This window comes from Symsagittifera roscoffensis, chromosome 4 (assembly GCF_963678635.1).
Source record: "Symsagittifera roscoffensis chromosome 4, txSymRosc1.1, whole genome shotgun sequence".
Taxonomy (NCBI): Eukaryota; Metazoa; Xenacoelomorpha; order Acoela; family Convolutidae; genus Symsagittifera; species Symsagittifera roscoffensis.
In genome coordinates, this window is record NC_087065.1 from 71,795,721 (window position 1) to 71,809,559 (window position 13,839).

The 13,839-nt window shown below is 33.5% G+C and overlaps 2 protein-coding genes and 1 long non-coding RNA gene across 6 annotated transcripts in view; 2 read left to right on the plus strand and 1 right to left on the minus strand.

The window, feature by feature from the left end:
• Positions 1 to 13,839, minus strand: part of LOC134845124 (AP-2 complex subunit alpha-2-like) — a 606,200-nt gene that overhangs the window by 242,152 nt on the left and 350,209 nt on the right. The gene's annotated exons all lie outside the window — the stretch shown is intronic.
• LOC134845123 (FACT complex subunit SPT16-like) overlaps positions 1 to 13,839 on the plus strand; it is a 590,873-nt gene that overhangs the window by 221,191 nt on the left and 355,843 nt on the right. The gene's annotated exons all lie outside the window — the stretch shown is intronic.
• LOC134844493 (uncharacterized) lies at positions 102 to 935 on the plus strand. Its single transcript, XR_010162686.1, has 2 exons — positions 102 to 234; positions 583 to 935. It is a non-coding gene; the product is annotated as an uncharacterized LOC134844493 (long non-coding RNA).

The following is a 13,839-nucleotide window of genomic DNA, read 5'->3' on the forward strand; positions in this document are numbered from 1 at the left end:
ATATCTGATAACCAGCAGCACTCGTTAAGTGGGTTGTCCATATGCAAACAACCATCTAACAACTTGATCTGCATTTCAAACTTGGGTTAGTATTTGTTCCAGGTAAATATTTCGTGAATACTAAATCGCAATAAAATAAACAAACAAGTTATAATTCATAATTTAATTAAGCTTACTTATTTTGGACGGTGAAAGCAATCTGAAATTAATCATCAGTGAAATTTTTGTTTGCAAGTGAGTATATTTTACTAGCCATTGCCTTATAAAGCGTTTTTAGCAAAAAAATGATTGATTAATTTTGGTAAAAATGATTGAAAATTGATTGTTATTTGATAGATCTAGCATTCTTCGGGTCTTTTTTCTAGAAATAAGGTAAGCTTCTTTGATCGAATGTCAGCTGCTGAATCTTTTGGCCACTTATATTAAGAATAAATAGTTTAGAATTTTTTTAAAGCCACCATTGGAAGGAAAATCTGAGAATTGAGACAAATTTTTTGAAAAAGTTTTTCACCGACAGTTTTTTCTGTAGCAATTTGAAACCTTTGCCATGACTGAATTGACATTGAGTTGCAATTCTTTTAGCAACAAAAATAGAGTGCAGCAGTAACAAATGGAGTTGAACACTTTGACAATTTTCAACATATTCCTGGTGACTCTGGCTCTGTTGGTGAAACCAGCAGTCGCAGCTGACGGAGGAGGAGCACTTGCATTCGCCCTCATTTTCGGACTGGGTACTCTACTCCTGATTGGTCTAGCTGCCGTAGGCTACTTCGCCAGAAAAAATAACAAAATATAGCCATGCACACATAAATACATGCATTTAAAAGCATTAATTACCTGCTTCACATCAATTCAATCTTCAAATAACTTCAAATTGTCACTTCTTATTTCGTTTGGTGTCTTGTACGAAAAGTTAATTTAATTTGCCAGTTGAATTCTTTTTATCTGCAAAATAAGGATGATTTGGAAGCTTTGATGTACATGTATTTCTTTTAAACACCATAAAAAGTTTCAGAAAAAAATGGCAACCCAATTTTTTGATTACATATATCCGTAATTTTTATTTAAGATTTTTAGTTTCAAGCTAAACAAATTGTATATTTTAATTTTTCTAAGTTCTCCCTCTTGTCAGCATGGCTAGGTTTTGTTTTATGAAATCTTTGTTTGGCCAACCAACCCTGAAATTTTTAAAAAGTGCCGTAAAACGTCATTGCTGCCTATATCTAAAAGAGGCTCAGAAAATTTAAGCGACTTTGGATTCTTAAAGTATATGATGCAAATTGGAAACTGATCTTCTATGACATCAACAAAATTATGGGCTTAAGAATTTTTTTTGAAAATCTGCCCCTCGAAAGTATTTTAGATTCGAACTGGGTCTCTTTAGATTGTTAGCTTAAGTGTTTCACATAACTACAATAAAGGATTACGACTCAAATGGCATAATTCGCAATTAGCATAAAAACGATAAATGTCCCATATGACATAAGCTTCATGCAACAGTTGCATTAAGAAGATCGAGAAAATTTCTGCCGTGAACAATGTGAGAAATATCGCCGAGCGGTCAATTCAAATGTTGATTAACATTTTATCTTGAATAAATTGGAAAATTATTTAATCAAAAGTGAAAAGCATAAAATTGTCAGTTAACGTTTGTTCGCAAGTAGTTAATTTCAAATCTGACAAAATTTTAGAAATAAAAGTTGATGAAAAAAATGTTTGAGTAACAATAAAAACCTGAAATTTAGGCCATTTGGGAAAAATTTCATTTTTATGCCATTTGGGAATTATACCATTTGGGAAGCTACCCAATAAGAATTACACAGCAAAAAATTTTCTTGCAGATGAAATTAACGTCACATGCAAAAATTCCCTGGTGATTCTTTTAACTGTTCATGCAATCTGCAATTACGTCATATCATTTAAAATGAGCGGTGGAAGTGGATGCTTTCCTCATGGCTGAAGGACCTCAAAAAGCAAAAAATTTTAACCAATCAAAAACTTTTGAAAGGAAAAGTCTGGTTTTATAGCAGGTAGTTATGATTGGCAATAAAATTTTCGCTCATTCGTGCATGGTCGCCCTATTTTTTTCTACGAAAACGAATGGACACAAAGATTCAAATAAGGAAAATTTTTTGTACTTCTTCCAGTCTTTCTATCGATCACACTTTTTTGTAATTCAGTTGCGACAAGAAGAAGTTCAAATACATCAGTATGACGTTCAAATCCAACAAACAGCCTTAAAAAAGTTAAAATTCAACATAAAAATTTCAAAAATAACCAACACAAATTTCAACTATACAATTCTGCCAAGGCATGATAACAAAGAAATCTCATTTAAAATCCTTTTCATTCTATTATTTTGTGATTGTGCTATTTTCTTCCATTCATTGCTTTAAATTCTTTTTTAAACGTCCAGGCAAAATGAATTTTTGTAAAATAATCTTTCATAAATTTTAGCTTGCAGAAAATTAAGCAACATCTGTAAGAAAATAAGAAAGTAACAGCATCCGTAACAGCACCCAAAAAGAATCCTAGTTTAAAAATCAACTTTCTCAATTTATTACTCTTTGTTTAGATCAAGAGGATAAATAAAGACTTAGATTCGAACAATAATTTTAGTTTTGTTTTCCTGCTTGAGAAGAACTCGAAAATAATTTTTTTATAATTTTTGAATCTCCCAAAAACAATTCCAGAAAGGTATGAAAACTGTTATTTTTTAACACGAATTTAAAAATATTACAACGAAAATAACCAATAAAAAGCAAAATTTATTCTTATCGCACTCATTGGTGCAAAAAAATTCAGCAATCATTAACGAGCAAAATGATCAACCGTTTTTTCGATTTATTTTTGTTAATTTTCGACAGTGGTTGTGACTATTTGCACTTTTGCTTTCAATAAAAAAAGTAGAAATTGTGGATAAAATTCATCTTTTATTACCTCTGCATTTGGTGTATAAGCAACGTATTTCTATCGTAACTTCTCGACACAAGAAATGTTTTCTGGAAATTTTCCATCGCAGCCCAAATATCAATTACAAAAGTTTTGTTAAGATACCTTTTTGAACCCAAAAGACCATTTTATGAAAAATTATGTCTTGCATTACATTTACACAAAAAATTTTTCCCACACTCAGTGATTGAACAAATCAGAAAATAATTTAAAAAAAATTGATTCATGCAGAATAAAATCAACAAGAAAACTATTTAATTCTTTCTAAATTGAAACACAGAAGCGAAAAAAACTTTGCTTTTATTTTTAAGAGTTCAGACCGAAAATTGATTTACAATTAGAAAATACAACAAATTTTGTGACTTTCTAAATTGAACGAAAACAATAATTAAGTCTGCAAATAAGACTCACAGAGTTTTTTTGAACGCAGCCAGTTTTGCCAAATTAGAAAAATCAATTCATCAAAAAAGCAAATATGTTTGTGAAGTTTGGGGAGAGAAGAGAGAGAGAGAGAGAGAGAGATCCAGCCTTAAAACATTCATCTCAAAAAGATTTTTGTGTGAAGATTTAGACTTTTTCTGATGCCTTTGGTTACTAAAGACCCATTTTACTACTAACAAGCAAATGACACTAAGGGAGTCGAAATTCAGCGACACAAAATAAACAGGCTGAAGAGCAATTGGAGGAAATTTGTCAAGCAGAAGAAGAGGAGGAGGAGGAGGAGGAGTTAAAAAAAGAAGATAACGAAGAAGACGAAAAAAGATATTTTACAACGTTTCAAATACCTTTTCTTGAGATAAACTGTATTTTGTTCTCCCAATACGACTCCTCCTTGAAATGATTTTTTTTGTCGCAATTATTGTTCCTTGATAATACGACGTAGATAAATAACGTAAAGTAAATTTTCCTGAGGGATATTCTTAATTTAAGAAGAACCATTGAATTCTTAGAAATTCAGTTCCAATCATCTAAAAGTATGATCAATCACAAAAACAAAACCGACCATTTTTTTTGTTCCGACCATTTTTTGTTCCGACCATCACTGCAATTGTCTTTTTTAAAAGCTTTATTGGCCATAAAATGTTTCATAAAAATTTAAAATTTTTAGTGTAAAAAATTAGAACAAATTTTAGAAATTATTTAACTGAAATTCTTTTTTTTTTAGTTTTTTTTAAATTTTTGAAGACAATTGTAGTATTTTATGTCTGATTCACCAACTTTCTATGCGTTTGTATAAATCTATAATCACAGCACGCAGAAAAAAAACTACGGTAAAGTGAAGATTGAAAAAAGTTTTTCTTCATAGTTTTTTTACGAGTGATGGTCGGAACACTCTGTGTTATTTGCACAGCAACCGGCTATCTTTGTTCTAGTTTAAAATCATTTTTTATACATTAAAATTAAAAATTTATCTCTTTGCAAGAATACAGGGTCTTTCTTGCTTCCCAGATAAATATGAAGCCAATTAAAATCAACAAAGAGCCTCAATTTTAAACCATTGGAAGCTGTTTTTGTTGTTAATTGACACATGCGCAGACTAGCCCTGCTGACTAGCCTACAAAAAGTAAATGAAACATTTTTCGGAACAAAAAATTACTAAATTTTAGTCGCTAACTAAAAAAAGAATGTTAGGAGCTGTACAAGAGTTCTTCAAAAAAATCAAACCAACATTTTCATTTCAGCTGTTGACAACGTGGCTTTGCATGCATTCAAGAAGCCCTGTAGACCAGTCGGGTTCAGCAGTTGAGAATTCGCAATGCGTAGAGTCATTCAAAGCTATGTGACGAGACCAGTGAACAGTGCACTTTGGGCGATAAAAAGACCAAAACAAACCGAATTTTAACAGTATTTTATGTATCGGAGGACAAACAAATTGGTTTCCAACAGGAAATGGATTCATTGCGAAAAGACTTTTTTTTGCAAACTGCTACCTCAACGATATTTTCATTGCCTCAAACGGACACATTCGATGGTCATAAAATGGTTTTCGTGTATTTTCTAAGTAGATTAGATAAGAACAACATGGCGATGAAATGAAGAAAATTGCAATTTTCCAAAATGAAACCAAATGGCTGCAATTCAACAACTGATAAGGGAAAGTACGACATTTTATCGGAAAAGCAGACGCAATCAAGATTTTATCTATGCCCAAACAAATCGAAATTGAAATTGTTCTTCGGCTCAGTTAACCAATATGTTTGAATTGTACCAAACTTTGCAAGCTTGAGCACCCTCTCAGACCTTTTTTAAACACAAAATTGTCATTCCATTGGAATACTTTGGCATTTGTAAAATTAATATCAGCATTCCTAAAAGTCAAGGGGAAAAGTCATTTCGACACCAAGGAAAAAACCGGATTCGACTTCAAATGGACTGAGTGCTAAGCTAGAACCATTAGAGAGGAAATTGTACAAGGGAAAAACGAAGAGTTTTAAAAAACAACGTTTGTTAGAAAAAAAAACAACTTTGAAAATTGACAAGCAGTGGCTGTAAACTTAATTGCAGACAGTAAATGATCCCGTTGAGAGATTCAAAATTTAACAATTGTTTTGGACGAGAGACTAATACAAGCTTATCAGTCGAGTTTAGACTCAAACTTATTGCATTTATTATTACTTTTATTTCTCAGTCCTTACGACCCGGGTTGACCTCCATAAACCGAAATAGCTTATCATACAATTCCATACATCAAATGCATGAAAAATGCTTGTCATACAATTCTCATACAATTTCAAAAAATTGGTGAAAAAAAATCTAAACTAACTTCTGCGGCGGTTTGATTCTAATAAAACAGTCTGGTGATGAAAAAACCATGGTTTTTTTTTGTTTTTTGAAAAAAATGTTCATCATACAATTCCCATATATGGAAATTGAGTGACTAGCATTTTTTTGATGGTGACCCAAAATTTTTTCCAATTTATTTTGAAACTGCATCAAAAAAATTTCTTGTTTTTTTTTCACCCGCAAATCGAATTTTGCACTCAAACAAACATTTTCCAAAAAAAGTTTTTGCATGCAAAATTTAATTTTTTGAGTGCATAACGTAGTCCTGGATACATTAATGTCAAATTTTTTTACTTTTTACAATTTTTTTACAAAAGCCATAAAAACTCGTTTTTTTTTTGTATGGCATATTTGTGTATGTCTTAATTAATGTCTGATAATTTTAAAATTTAAATTTTAAAAACAACCATCGTGGAAAAATTTTGCCAAAGTTCAAAAGTTTGTTACTTTCATTATATGATTTGTGAAAATTATTTTTAAGATACTTCAGGTCGTTTTCTATGCATTGTAAATGCAAGACCGTCCAACCTTTGTTGCGTTGAGTAAACCAAGGTCTTTGTCAGTAGCGTTCGGTTACAAATAAGAAAAAAATCAACTTTTTGGTTTATGGAAGTAAACATATCATACAATTTTCATATATGGAAAAATGCTTATCATAGAGGTTTCATACAACTTTTTGTACGTATGGAATTGCATGGAACTCTATGACAAGAAGTTTTTCATATATTGACATTGTATGATAAGAAGTTTTGGTCAATCTGGGGAATTTGCAACAAAAACTACAAACGTATTTTAAAAAATAATTCAGAATGAACTCCAATCGATACTTTTAATTTTAGTGTTACGCAAATTCATTTTCCCGACATAGCATTTTATTATTTTTTTAAAATATTACCATCAATTTAACTTCTCTGATATTGAATTAGCTCGAACCAAATCAATTGATTTTTTTTTCATCTACTTCAGATACTCCATTATTAGCCTAGGAGGAACATAAAAATTGCTTTTAACTTCCAAAATGGATTTATCCCGGCATATTAATTAACTCTCCTAAAAATAAAGCGGTTCTAAAATAACCAATCTCATCATTAACTCAGGAAAATCACAGCTGGAGAAAAGTTTCATCTTTACTGACGAAAGAGGACGAATTAATTGCGTTTTCTTAAGCTTAGTAAAAACAAACTCTCTTGAATTTTTCAAAAAATTTACATCAAGAATTTTGCAAAACCCTTCATGCAAAGGATCACTTGTTTTTTTTTCTGGATAAAAAACTGGTGATACCGGTAATCAGAAGATCTTTTTAGTCAACTCTTCACGAGAGCCAACCAGCCATATTAAAATTATTGGAGGCATGCATCTGGTGGCATTAGATTTATTGAGAAATTCACAATCGTCGCTGTTCAATTCTCAGTCTCAATGTAAAGAGACCAGTTAAGTTCTTAAAATAATAATGGAGTCATCGAGTACGAACAAAACTCTGCGACTTTCTTTTTTTAAAGTACATTGAATGTTAATAAAATGCCTGCTTGTAAGTTTCTAACAGCTGGAACAAAATTGGGTAATGTATATTCCTTGTAGTTGAAATGAAAAGACGTGTTGCGAATTTTAATTAAAAAGTTTCAAAAACTGTAACAAAATTTTATATCAAATTAAGTCAATTTCTGAATAATAAAATCTCAAAAAATTGCCAAAATTTGCTGATCGATTCTGAAACTAAATTATAGCATACGGAATTTTTTTTTACTTCTGTGGTTTTTATGTTAACCAATTTAAAGTTTTCGAGCAACGCAAATTTTTCAAAAAGCTCAAAACTAAAACAAATCTTATATGATCGTGGCTAAACATTAGGGTGATGTAGCTCCGGGGCCAAAAAGGTTTAATTTTTTTTTTCAAATTTTTTTGTTTTTGAGCTTGAATAACTTATAAAATAAAAAACGTATAAAATAAAAACTGCTAACAAATTTGAGAGGTCTTGTATGTTGTTTTGACCACTAAAAGCAAAAAGAACATTTCTTTTCGGGTATGTTTTTATTTGTTTTCAGTGTTTTTCCACGCAATATGAAGTACCGCAAATATTCATCACCTGAATGGGTCGAGTGATAGGTCATTTTCAAGACTTATCAGTCTTGATTAGTCGGACGACATCAAAAAAATTTTCAAGAAAGTTTCAGTGTCGGAAAAAAAACGGTTTAAAGTGTTAATATTTAGTCTAGTTTTGCGCAGACAAAACGAGCGAGCAATCTTATCATAGGACGATAAATTGTTAATTCCTTAGTAAGTGCAACTTAGTTTACTCCTTCTTAACATTTTGAATAAAAAAACGTTGTCCAAAGTGCCTAAATGTTTTATTATATTCAATATACTTTCTCAGTTCCAGGCTTTCATTTAGATTCTCCTCTCACCATCTTGGAGAATGTTTTTTTTAATGTAGATTTTTTCTTTTTTGTGATATAAACACTCTGTGCTTCTTGCACAGCACTCAGCTTAATTTGTTGTTCCGACCATTGAAAATGGGAAGGAACTTTAAACTCGGGAGTGTTTTAGTTGGTTTCTCTTTTTTTTTCACGCAAAATTAGGTACCACAAATAATAACTGGACTGGGTTGAGTGATATTTCATCTGAAAGCCCTTTCGATCGTGAATTAAACGACATCAAAAAATTTCAAAAAAATCCGCGTGGTGTCAACAAAAACTTTCTTAGGTATAAAAAAATGGGAAAAAATTTTGAAAAGTTATTTAAAAATTTTTTTAAACATTTTTTTTGTTTTTCTTGTTATTTGTCTTCAAAAAATTGTTTTCCAATTTGCAGATTTTACAATGACCGACGAAAATGCCAAGCTCTACTTCTCGCTCAGATTCCCTTATCACACCAAGCCGAAAAACGACACTCATTGGAAAAATAATTTGGTTGTAATTTTTTAAGACTGGTCGGAACATTCTGTACAACTTGTCCAGTAACCAGATATCCTTGTTTCAATTTGTAACTGGATTAATTTTTACTAGCAAATCTAAGGTACTGTTCTACCGTCTCCAACTGAGGCTTATTGCGCGTCTCAATTGCATAAAGCGCACTTATCAGAAACGTCAGCATTCCAATTGTGGACATGATAGCGTAAGGTTCAAAATCGGCTGACTTTCCGGTCTGAATAATGAACGGGGCAACCATTACTGCTAGACGAGACGCCGCCGAGCAGACTGAAGTTCCACTGCTTCTCAACTCTGTCGGAAACTGTTCGGGTGAATAGACGAACATCATATCGAACGCAGCAGTCGAAATTGTTTTCCCGACTAGCGCCAAGTACAAGGTCACACCCGGGAGGTATTTGTTAGCGCACGGGATTAGAGCACAAGCTAAAGTGGATATAAGTAAGCAAGACAATAGAGTCGGTTTTCGACCAATTGTGTTCATAGGAACGCATACAAGCCACGCTGGAACCCCTGTCAAACCTAGAAGTGCGCTATTTATATAGATGTTACCGCCCAATCTCGACGCATTAAATGCTAATCCATAATACAATAAACTCAATGAAAACCAACAGGATAAATTCACCATCATGAGAATCGATGCACGTGCAGTTTCAAAAAGCGAAAAGATGCTGGTCGGCTTATGTTGATATTCGCCCGCTTGAACTGTATCATTATCCGAAATCAAACTAGTAGCTTCGTTGATTGGTGAGTTCACGCCTTCGACACTGATAATGTCTCGTTTGAGCGATTGTTCTTTTGGCCGACAAACATCCAATGAGTCAAAAGATCTCCCATTCCGGCTTGCTACTATTTTCAACACTCTTTCACATCTATCAATTTTTCCTTTCGCGTAGAGCCATTTTGCGCTCTCAGGAACTTTGAAGTAAATTAAAAAGATAGTCAAAGTTAAAGGAATTAACAAAACTGTAAATTGCAATCTCCAAGAATAGCTGAAAATGTATCCAGATAATGCACAAACGGAGGAGCCAAGATCAAAAAATATCACAGAAGTCAGCCCAATAGTTGCAAACTTTTTGGGTTCTATCCATTCGGAGACCAACACATACACTATGACTGTGACAGGGTAGTGAAAAAGGCCACAGAGAAATCGCAGACCAATAAACTGGTAAATATTTTGTGACATCGGAATAACAACTGTTGAAGTGACATACAGATTAAATATTGTTCTTAAAAGTATGTTTTCCGAGCATTTTTACAAAATTGTGTCTATTTATACCTTATCTAATGCGGTCATTTTTTAACGTATTCTCCTAAAATATTTAAGATTATAACAAAAATTGAAATCCCGTTTCTTTGGGGTAGTCGGGTTTGAATTTACTTTCCATAGCAGGCGCAATATTTGAAAGCCATTCAACATTTCATTTCCCAGAAAACAAAATTAACCTAAATAGTTAGACTTAGTTCTTCATTAGGGACAAAACAGCAGTTCTCCAAAACCAGCAAATTAGTTTGTAATGTTTTCTTTTCTCTCGAGGGCAGCTAATTAAAAAAACTATTTCTAATTTAATTAGTTGTACAATTTTCGACTAAGTATGTCCCTGATATGATGAGGTAAAAGGAACACGAAATGAGGGAAGTCAATCGTCGTCCGACTCCATCCGAGAGGGGACCACTCGCGAAGCAACTGAGAAAAAAGCCGAACCAGAAAGCCGAAATGGCAGCCGAAGTCAGGGTGGGACCCGAACCACACGCCAAGTCGAAGTCGGAAACAATCGATGAAGGCGATGAGTCATAAATGTATTTCTCACAATTTTCACGACACTGATTGTCAAAATTAAACCTGAGTTGACTAAAAGCTCCAAAACCACTTGAAGTATTTTGGCTGTAATTCAGATTTTGGCACTTAAAAGGCACATCGATAGCGAAGAAAACAGATATAACGGCAGGCCAACCGACAAATATCTGGACGAAAATGTTTGTGAAAATCATAAAATACTGTGCCGATCCAAAATAACCGACATCGTGCAGGGCTTTATCAATCGGCGAAAGCTGCAATTTGTCCATAATATTTCAATCAATTAGAAAGCGTTCCAAAAACTCAACAATCTGGATTTATTTGCTAAATTCAAAATTATTTTGCGGCGGAGTGGAAAAGTACCCAGAGGATCAAAGTTTAGTTCATCTCCGGAATTTTATTTTTGATCTTGATATAACCTAATTCAAACTTTGTTTGTCTATCACAAAAGTTCAAAACAAGAAGCAAATAACTCATTTATATCAAACGAAATTTTAAACCTCAACCGAAATTTTGTTCGACCAAAGTTTTAGTTTAACCAAAAAAAGTTTCGCTTCACTTTGGCTTAAATTTTAACTGAAATTAAGGATTTCTAAACCTGGCTATGTTTTTTCTTCCATTCACCTTTTAGAAATCCCTAACTTTTCTGACTGCCTTTAATATCTATGGAATAGTAGCCAACTAAAAAAAATAAGAGTTCGTAATTTTTTAAAATCTGCTCCGAAGAATAAATGGAGTGTATGGAGTAAAATGACATATTTTGTTTAAAGAGCCTGCCTCAATTCAAATTATAACAATTTCTAAGCCGGGTTATTTCGCCATTAACTCGTTATATAACGCCAAAGGCGGATCTAGGATTTTCTCGAAGGGGAGGGAGAGAATTTTTCAAAAACTTTTCGAAAATTTTGTCGATATTTTTAGGTCAAACAAATTGATTTTTCAAGCGTTCACAGAACATTGTAAAGACTCCCTTTTTTGACCATAAGTTTGGCGCCGCTCGCAAAATTTTGAAAAAAAGGCACGTCAAAAATGCCGTTTTTGGCGTTTTTTGGCAATTTATGACCAAAAATTGCGTTTTTTCGGTGAGTGCTTTTCTTCAAAACTACTACATATTGGCGCCCAAAGCTCCTTTGGAAAAAGTTTACGGTTGGTTGGCCTAAAAAAGATGTCATAAATATTACAAAATGGGGGACCCTTTGGTTTGTGAGGGGGTCGAATCCCTGAGTGGGGGGGGGGCGGACGCCTTCTTCTCTAAATCCACCCCTGTATAACGTTAAACATTACGCGTTACTTTTCTCAATTTGGCCAAATTGGATAGTTTCAAACCTCACTTCACGAAAAATGATCTAGTTAAATCTATATTTTTTTTTATAAATGAGCTTATCACAATGATAGGTTTTAGATAGCATTTGCACCACAAAGGGCTGGGTTAAAATCAAAATTTTGTATAGTGAAAAATTTTCAAAGTGCAACTCACTTTTTTCGGAAGTCGGTACAAAAACCAGCTTAAAAAACCAACAGCCAATAATTGATATAAAAACCAAAGAGCTATGCTATACTTTAGGAGCTTTAACGATCGAAGTAGAAAATTTGAGCGGGCTTGAAATTTGATATGAAAGACTTCACAAAACTAGTATTCACCGTGACTGTAAGCACTTAGTGGCAAGGATGGGGCTTAGAGAAACATCTTTTAATGTTTCTAACAAGCTATTTTTCAACGCAGAAACTGTTTTTTAAAAATTTTAAAACTTCGCACCACTTGCGGATCAATTGGGAAAAATCGAAAATCACTTAGAAAAATAGTCTAAAAAAATCGGAAAAATAAAAAAGTAGATATATCAAAATGAACATAGCTAAGTTTAAAAAAGAACATTCCAAGACATTAGAATGGGAAATTAACATCAAAAAAAGGTACCAATTGATAAAAAAACAGTAATTACCTGAGCCGAAAATAAATTCAAAAAGACATAGAAATTACTAAAAATGTTCGAAAATCCCTTCAGCTCAAAACACCCACACACGCGCACGAACAATTTAGTCGGTCAATGTAAGGCAACTAGGCCGATAAAATATAGGATGAAATTATTTGAGCAGAATAGAACTTTTGAGCGATAAACACAGACTTGTTAACGGGCCGCCATAATTGAGGCCCGGCCCGGCCCAATATAATTCAAGTCGAGCCCGTTGGCGGCCCGATAAACAGGGATTTTATTAAATGTCGGCCCGTTTAAAAAAAACAAATTTCATAAGTTTAAATGTCTTCCAGACTTCGGATTTGAAGTGCTTTGTGGTGCCCACAGAGTCTCCTTCCACAAATGCAAAGATTTCGTGCTTCGTGTTACGTCGAATTTGTTTCTGCAGTGAATCGGCAGTGAACGTAGTAGTCATGTCGTTTAGCACACTGCAAGCTGTACAGTGCGCACTGAAACATAACATTGGTTAGTCAATAAAAGTAAGGCCCGTTGGGGCCCGTTGACAAAAATGAAAACCTCGGCCCGGCCCGGCCCGGCCCCTTGAGGCCCACGGGCGGCCCGGCCCGTTGACAAGTATGGATAAACAGATAAATACGAAGTCAAGGTTTGTAAAATTACTAACAACAGAAATAATACAAAACCTTAAAAACAACTAGAGTAAATTTTGTAACGCAAAAAATGTTTGCAATGAGGCAAGTATGCCGACAAAACAGAAGCATACAATTAATATACTGACTTACTTTTGTCACAGATTTTTTTCCCGTTGGAAAAAAAACAGATCCAGTTAGATTCGACCCCAGGACCTTAGTGTGCTGGAGACGCAAAAAAACTGAATTCAACCTGAAATGAAACTAAATTTACCATTTCTAGTTTTGACATTCCGTGAACGAGTTGTTTAAGGGAAAAAATCAAATACCAGGTTGCAATACAATTGCTATTGCAAGTGTAATTATTGAGAGATTTTTGAGGCAAATTAGAAACAAGTCTTCGATTTTTTTTTCGACTATACGCACTTTAGCTCAATATCTTAACCTTCAAATCATAACACTTAAGTATTTGTTCAGATTTTAAAACATATGTTCTACTCAAATGCTTATAAACGTGTTAAAAAATCCCATCCCTGCTCAAAAATGCGGCTAACAGCAAAATGTTCATAATCGGTTTGATCAACTTCGATCCACTTTGATCAAACGGATGATTCGTTCTGCTCTATCCGTTTGATCAACTACGATCCACTTTCTCAGTACTAGGTCGTTCTCTCGAGATGTTACATCAAATTGACTTTTGTCAAGCTTGACTAGTTATTTTCGAGTTTTCTCACAATAGGAGGCGTAGGGGTTCACATATGGGCCAATTAGGAAGCCAAATTTTTTAAATCAGAATATCATGCAGTCGTAAATCAATGAAG